Source organism: Alnus glutinosa, chromosome 3 (assembly GCF_958979055.1).
Source record: "Alnus glutinosa chromosome 3, dhAlnGlut1.1, whole genome shotgun sequence".
In the NCBI taxonomy this organism is placed as follows: Eukaryota; Viridiplantae; Streptophyta; class Magnoliopsida; order Fagales; family Betulaceae; genus Alnus; species Alnus glutinosa.
Window position 1 is genome coordinate 232693 of NC_084888.1, and position 7751 is coordinate 240443.

The window sequence follows — 7751 nt, forward strand, 5'->3', positions numbered from 1 at the left end:
TTTCAACCTCAATTTTGGATTTTTAATTAGTCTCGTTATGGCTTTAAAAGTAATTCTCAAAGTATGCCCTGGACGGGAGAAATTAAGAACCACATATGGTGTGGACGGACATATATATGGCTACAGCTGAAAGTAGTTCCTAAACGATCATAAAGGGATTGAGCGAAAGAATCAAGTATACAAGAAGGGAGAGTCTGCAAAGTATATATGTGATGCATGCAGCAACCTTTAAGTTTTAGGAGAGGGAAAGAGATGAGAGCATAAATCTTTAAAGAAAAAAAAGAGAACGAGACAATAATAATACAATGGAAAGTGAGGAAGTTCTGCTTTATGAAAAAAAAAAAATTAAAAAAAAAAAAAAAAGAGGGGAGGGGGGGGGGAATACTATTGAATATTGATAGACCATGCATGGTGCTCTTATGGTAGGAAAGCATAGACAATCTTTAAGAAAGTCTTTCCTTCTTTGTTACAGAACCAATTAAAGCTTTGCCAAAAGGCTTCAATTCAGGCCGGATACATGCATGCCCAAATTGATGGGTCCAGCCAATTAACTCTGTAGGGCGGCCTTAGCGACTTCTCTTGGTGCTTACGTACTAAGATAAGCTTCCTTAATTAGCCTTCAAAGTTGAAAGTATGTATGCTCATTGATTATTGATACCATGCACCAATTATTTGAATGGGGAAATCGCACATGCATATTTTGCAATTTAAGAAAAGCAAACTGCAATGAGACTACAAGGCCCAGAAGATCAAAAGTAATTGCGACAATCAACATAGGGATTGATCAATGTGCATGCTTTTCCTTTATGGGCATGGAGATCGATCATACAACGTCTATTCATTCTCCATACTGGGGACCAACATGTTACACCACAACTCCATTTGCCAACCAGATAAGGCAATCATGATACGTGGCTTTTTTTTCTGTTTTAATTTGGTGAATTTCATTTGCATCATTAATTACAATATTGCATGCTCCTAATGGTATTAACTCATATCAACAATTTTTATCAGTATAATTAAGCTAGGCTTGTCAAAATAGGATGTGATGGCGCGCATTTAATTACAATGAGTTAGGGCTAAATCAAATGATCCATGTTTACGGTTCAAAGATAATCAAAATCGAGACAAATAAGCTTTCTAACGTGCATGGCTTGATTTAATTTGAATATTATATAGTACACCGTAGAAATTAAATTCTCTCATTTTGTCATTTTTTTTGGAGAAGTGTTGAGAATTATCGATTTTGTGTTGTCACTTGTCAGGCAGGCTTAATGAAATTCAAATGGAGGTACATGAGTCATGACAAAGATTGAAAACTTGATGAGATTTTGAGTGGGAATTCGTTAAAAATTGTCTCAAATTCCTAGTTTGAATAAAATACGTACTTTAATTAAGTCATTTTATTATGAACGGAATTAAGTATATATCGTCATCCTGGTATAGGTAATATATTACTAATAATTAGCATTCCTTATCTAATAAATAATATATAAGCAATTTGGTACGTCTTTCCTATTCAATGAGAAATGGGAATCTGAAGCCTATAAAAAATTGTTGTTGTTTCTAAATATTTAGTGGCCGACTTGATAATATATTAGCCCAATTAGTAAGGCTTTAGCCCCCAAGAGGGTCACTCATAATGGACAAAGACACTGAGAGAGAGAGAGAGAGACAACAAAAAATTAGCATAGTGGACAACAAGATGGTGATCAATCTAATGCCATAGACGTTATATACTAGACCTTTTATGCGCTATATATATACAAGGCCACCCTCTTGTGCCCTATATGTATATGACCATATTTTCACTGCAGCCCCTCTAGTCGATCTCTACGCCACCATTTCTCACTAAACTACGCTAGCCTTTGCTTCATACCTTTCAAATTAAGTCTCCAACATGGTAAGTGTAACCGTCTCCTGCCCCCTCCCACGTACACTCCTGTTTTCATAATTTTTATATTGTTGACATATTTCATATATTGTGCATATATCCAGGGAGAGGAGGATGCCAAAACAGGCTACAAATCTCTCAGCCCAGTGGCAGTCATGAGCAAAAGAAAAGGTGGATTCACTGCTTCCGCGTTCGTTTTCGGTAACAATATTTCGTCCCTCTGTGCATGCCTTAATATCAAGATATATATATGTGTGTGTGTGTGTGTGTGTGTATGTGAGAGATGTCAACAATATCCCAGCTAAGTTGTTTCCCTTTCTTCCCTTCATATGTACGTACAGCCTTCACATCACTAGAGAACATGGGTTTCATGGCGAACATGGTGAGCATGGTCCTATACTTTGGCCAAGTGATGCTTTTTGATCTGTCCACGTCCGCCAACACTCTTACAAACTTCATGGGTTCAACTTTCTTGCTCTCCCTTGTCGGTGCCTTTATATCAGACACATACTTAAGCAGACTTAGTACGTGTTTGCTTTTCGGAACAATTGAAATACTGGTAATTAGCTAGAGATAGTTTCATCGATCTAAACACAATTTAATTTTAGGAGTTTTTCATCTTTTATATGGCATGCACTCAAATAAAAATATTAATTAAATGATTGAATTTATCAGTTAGAATAAGTGATGATGATGATTTAAGAATAAGTTTCATTCACTCTGGATTGAATTTGCACTCTTGTAGGCTTTGGTATTGGTGACAGTTCAAGCTTCTGCACGCCATTTGCAGCCAAATCCTTGTGGCAAGTCAAATTGTCTTGAAGGTGGTACAACATTTATGTTCTATATCTCGTTGTGTATGTTAGCGTTAGGTACAGGGGGAGTTAGGGGATCTCTTACTCCGCTTGGTGGTGACCAGTTCGATCAAAAGGATCCAAAGGAAGTAAAGGCCCTGGCAACCTTTTTCAATTAGCTTATGCTCAGTACAATGCTTGGTGCAACAGTAAGCATCACAGCCATTGTGTGGGTTAGCATGAATGTACATTGGTATTGGGGTTTTTTCATGTCAACTGTGGCCGCCTTTGTAGGCTTTCTTTTTCTTGCCAGTGGTAAGCCTTTTCTAAAAAGTGAATATTATAAAGTGAAAAGGCCATTAATTTCCCCTTTCTAACTTCACAGGGAACCATCACTTTGAGATGAAAATGTGCAAGGTTGCATAATCTTATAAAGACATGCATATATGATAATGTTTGTATTTTACCAATCCTCAACCTATTGAGCCAGGTGGTTAGACAAGGCGGCTATTCTTTGTGAAGTCTCAAAGCCTGCGGCATGGACTGCTTGCACGGTGACTCAAGTGGAAGAAGTGAAGATCCTAGTAAGAATGTTGCCCATTGTAGGCAGCACCATCATAATGAATACCTGTTTGGCACAACTCCAAACATTCTCAGTAATACAAGGGTCCATCATGGACCGCCATCTTGGCTCTATAGAGGTTCCTGCGCCGTCCATTCCTGTAATCCCCATAGTTTTCATGTCCGTTCTCATCCCCATATATGAATTCCTTTTTGTTCCTTTGATACGAAAGATAACCCACCATCCATCAGGTATCACACAGCTTCAACGTGTTGGAGTTGGCTTGGTTCTCTCTACCATGTCAATGGCTATAGCTGGCTTTGTGGAAGTTAAGAGAAAGAACCAAGCCATCAGAGACCCAACTAAGCCCATAAGTCTCTTTTGGCTCTCCTTCCAATATGGCATATTTGGAATTGCAGACATGTTCACTCTTGTAGGGCTGTTGGAATTTTTCTACAAGGAAGCACCTGCAGGAATGAGATCACTTTCCACTTCCTTAACATGGTTATCACTATCTTTGGGCTACTACTTGAGTACTGTCTTGGTTGATGTTATAAATGGCGTCACCAAAAGAAAAGGCGAACAGGGATGGATATATGGGCTCGACTTAAACAAGAACCATTTGAATCTCTTTTACTGGTTCTTAGCAATCCTTAGCTGCCTCAATTTCTTAAACTACCTGTTATGGGTTTATTGTTACAAGTACAAATCAGAAGTTCCTGACTCTAAGGATGATGAAGCGTCCTCCTTTGACAAAACAGATCTGGATGGTAAAGAAAAGGAAGCAAGTTGCTGAAGCTCGGCCATGATCTACTCGATCGTAAACAAGTAAAGGAATTAAGCTCGTTGATGGGTGGAACTAGACGGTGAAATTGATTTTCTATTGTCCTATTAATTAAGGTGTGTTTGTATTATCCACTTTGGCTAGCGCTTTGGAACAAGCTTTCAGAGTATATATGTTTGTAATATATATGATATTGCTTAATGCTTTTGCACATTAAAAGCGAATGCCAGTTCTCAAGTGGTAGTTCAATCGGCTGGGGATCATGCCTCATAAAGCAGAGGTTACTACTTCGAATCCCCCCTCCCCCTCTTGTGTGGACATATAAAAATAAATAAAAGCCAAGGTCAAGGTTAAATGCCCGCTTTAGCATTCATTTTGAGTACGTACGCGTCAGTCGTTCTATATATTGACTAGACCTATTTCAACTTCATCAATTGTTTCAGCCTAAATAATAACCCAATTAAGTCGTAAACACCCAGAACACGTTTTTTGACTTTTAATTAAGGTCGTAATTGTGAAAAGTTCATGAGTCCATTAACACTCTAAAAAAACGTCTTGAGAGAGGATTAAACACTATGACTTATAAAGTGTCCAAAAGAAATCTTAACGATGTGGGACACTTTAACACGCTCACTTACAGGTGGCAACTAATGGCCAAACATGTGGATAACAATGGGAGAAAAAGACCTATCATCGCAAGAAACCTGTGGCTTTTAGGTTTGGCAATTTGGGTCGGCGGGTCGAGTTCGTGTTGACCCAACTGACCCAATTACACAATTGGGTTCAACACGAACCCGACTTGATTATTAATCGGGTTGAATTATGGAACCCGAACACGACCCGCTTGCCAACCGTGTTACTCGAACAAGACTCAGGCAACACGTTTACTTTCAATCAAACATTCACACCCCGATTGTTTAGAGAAGTAGAGAACTCAATGTTTATCAAAACAAAACCAATACAAGCACTAACAATTGTGATCTAATGGAAAATTCACCTAAATCGGCAAATTCGGCACAATTAAGCTCTGAAAATAGGTCGATTCGTGAGGCTGTGTGAAGGTTGATTCGTCGAAGGAGGCATGAAAGTGAGAACAAAAAACTGAAAAGAAAAGAGATGCGAGTCGTGGGTCTTCCAGCGGTCACGGGTCAAGCTCTTCCGGTCGTGAATCAGACGTGGGTCTGTCTTCGGTTCTCCTCCCTTGCCGATTCCGGTTTTGAATCAGACGGAAGCTCTTCTGGCAGTTGTGGGTCTATCATCTTTTGAGGGTGAGTCAAGCTCCTCCGGTGGTCGTGGGTCTGTCTTCGGTTCTCCTCTCTTGCCGATTCCCATTTTTTGCTGCCTCCGGTGGCCTTGGACGTCACTCCGACGCCGGTTAAGCCGTTAGCAATTTTCTGGCTAGGGACAGGGACCTAGGGTTCGTTTCAGCAATTCAGATTTCACATTTCAAGCTTTCAGAGTTTCACTTTCTTTCTTAAAATTTTCGGTTTTTTTTTTTAAGAAAAAAGGGGGGGGGGGGGGGGGTTATAATCGTGTTAGCGGGTCAACCTGCGAGTTGACCCGCCAAACACAATTATAATTGGGTCATAATCAGGTCGACTCAATTATGACCAAAACCCGATAATAACAAATCCAAACTAGGTTTTTTCGTGTCGTGTCGTGTTCGCGGGTCATGTCAAAAATTGCTAAGCTTAGTGGCTCTGATACCATGTGAAAAGTTCATAGGCCCATTGACAATCTCAAAAGATACCTTGAGAGAGGAGGAGACACCATGGCTTATAAAGTGCTCAGGTGAAGAAAATCTTAGCGATGTGAGACACTTTAACAGTAACGATTGTTTATATACTTATATCTTGAATAAGAGTATTAAGAGAATATTTTTTTAAATCTCATTCTTTACATTAATTTTATCTTCTTTAAATATAGAAAAAAAAAATTTCTAAAAAAACTTATTGAATCAGATTCATTTATTGTTCCATAAACTAAGAAAATACCAAGAGAATTAAAAGTTGTACCTTAAATTTAGAGAAGTAAAAGTAGTTCCCTTAACATTATTTTAATATAAAAAAGCTTTATTTTTCCTCTCACATCCTTTTATCATTTGAAACAATATTTAAATGATTTTTTTTTCTCTCTTTTTTCCTAATATTTAATTTACATATTATTTAAATGGTATAAGAAAATGATAAGAGAAGCTATTGTGAAGTGCCTTTAAATAAAAAAGTAAAAAATGGTTTAATTTCTTAAATTAAAATATTTTAATAAAAAAAAAAAAAATTGCTACTAATGCTTTTAACGCTACACCCTGCAACTGCAATTGTCGCCCTGGCTAGTGGCTAGGTCCGTCAAAAGTCCAAACTACCGAGGTCTATGTCTTTTATCCTAATAATATTTAAGACGTAACTCTCTAACCAAGCCAATTTAATGAAAGTTGTAATGGACGCGTTTTATGTTTTATATCCAGGCTAATGTAAAGCTACGCATAATATTCTTCAAGAATCCCATCGGAATTGGCCACCTGTCCGAACCATACTTTTTCCATGATTTTTTTTTTTTTTTTTTAATATATGTTGAATTCGACTTGGCCGATATTCCAATTCCAGTTGGATCCAAGCCATTGAAGCTTGTTGTGCTCAGGAAAAAAAGAAAAAAAGAAAAAAAAGAGGCCATTGAATTAAGCTTGCTGCATGAAAGAGAGGTACGTACAACTTATTGGGCCGGGCTTTGTTTCTTGTTTTTTCTTCTTCTTTTTTTCAAACACGAAATAAGTAAATCTTCAAGTTTACCCATCTAGCTAGGTTCGTATTAGATGACTTCCTAATGGTTTAGTACGTAGATTTTCCTTTTGCAAATTTGAAGATCTATGCACATAAAGCTTATTCTCCAAAGTTAAAGAAATCTAAATCTGTTCAATGAGTGAGATTACGTTTATTATAATAGATCTCTTCCGACATCGATCCTCTCCTCTTTTTCTTTATATTTAAACTTGGACAAATTAAAGAAATAAAAGCCTGGATTGTTACACGACGACCGACAAGGGCCACAAGCTAAGGCAGCGCATTGTCCAAAAACGAGCGGGGCTAGCTAGCTACTTCATCGATCACATGAACTAATACTATACTCTAGACTCGATCTCTGAGTGGTCAGTTACGTACTGGCCTTTGAATATTGATCATGATATTTTCATTGTTTGTATTGAATGATATATGTCCTTTGACAATGACGCTTGTTGTGAATGGTTAATCTCATAAGAAATTTGACTTATTATAAATAAATCAGGACGCAGACGTCCCAGATTGACTTGTCTGTGGACGACAGCAGTTGGTGTTGGTGGCCAGCGCCAAGCAACAAGCCCCGGAGGACCGTGCATGTGATTATGGGACCAAGCGCTCTCACATGCATGCACATATGATGCACCCCCACTCATTTTTCTATTATTTTGAGTATGACTTATATATGCATTAATGGGGTTCACCACTATCTACTTCCTGTGAGTGTTCCACGTGATTATGACATGCACACTTGTGATAAACCTTTTACGTACGGGCGATTAGCTTCTTGTTATTGCATTCCTGATCAAAACGACCAAAAATTGATTGAACCATATATACTCCGTTACGCCATACGCATACATTATACTATGCATATGTACGCACCATGAATATCGTATATGAATGAATGTATGTTTTGCATGTATATATATAGTTTGTGTTCAGC

The 7751-nt window shown here is 38.0% G+C and overlaps 1 pseudogene; it reads left to right on the plus strand.

Annotated features, from left to right (window-relative positions):
• Window positions 1-1285: 1285 nt before the first annotated feature.
• LOC133862501 (protein NRT1/ PTR FAMILY 4.5-like) lies at window positions 1286-4046 on the plus strand (annotated as a pseudogene).
• The last annotated feature ends 3705 nt before the right edge of the window (window positions 4047-7751 follow it).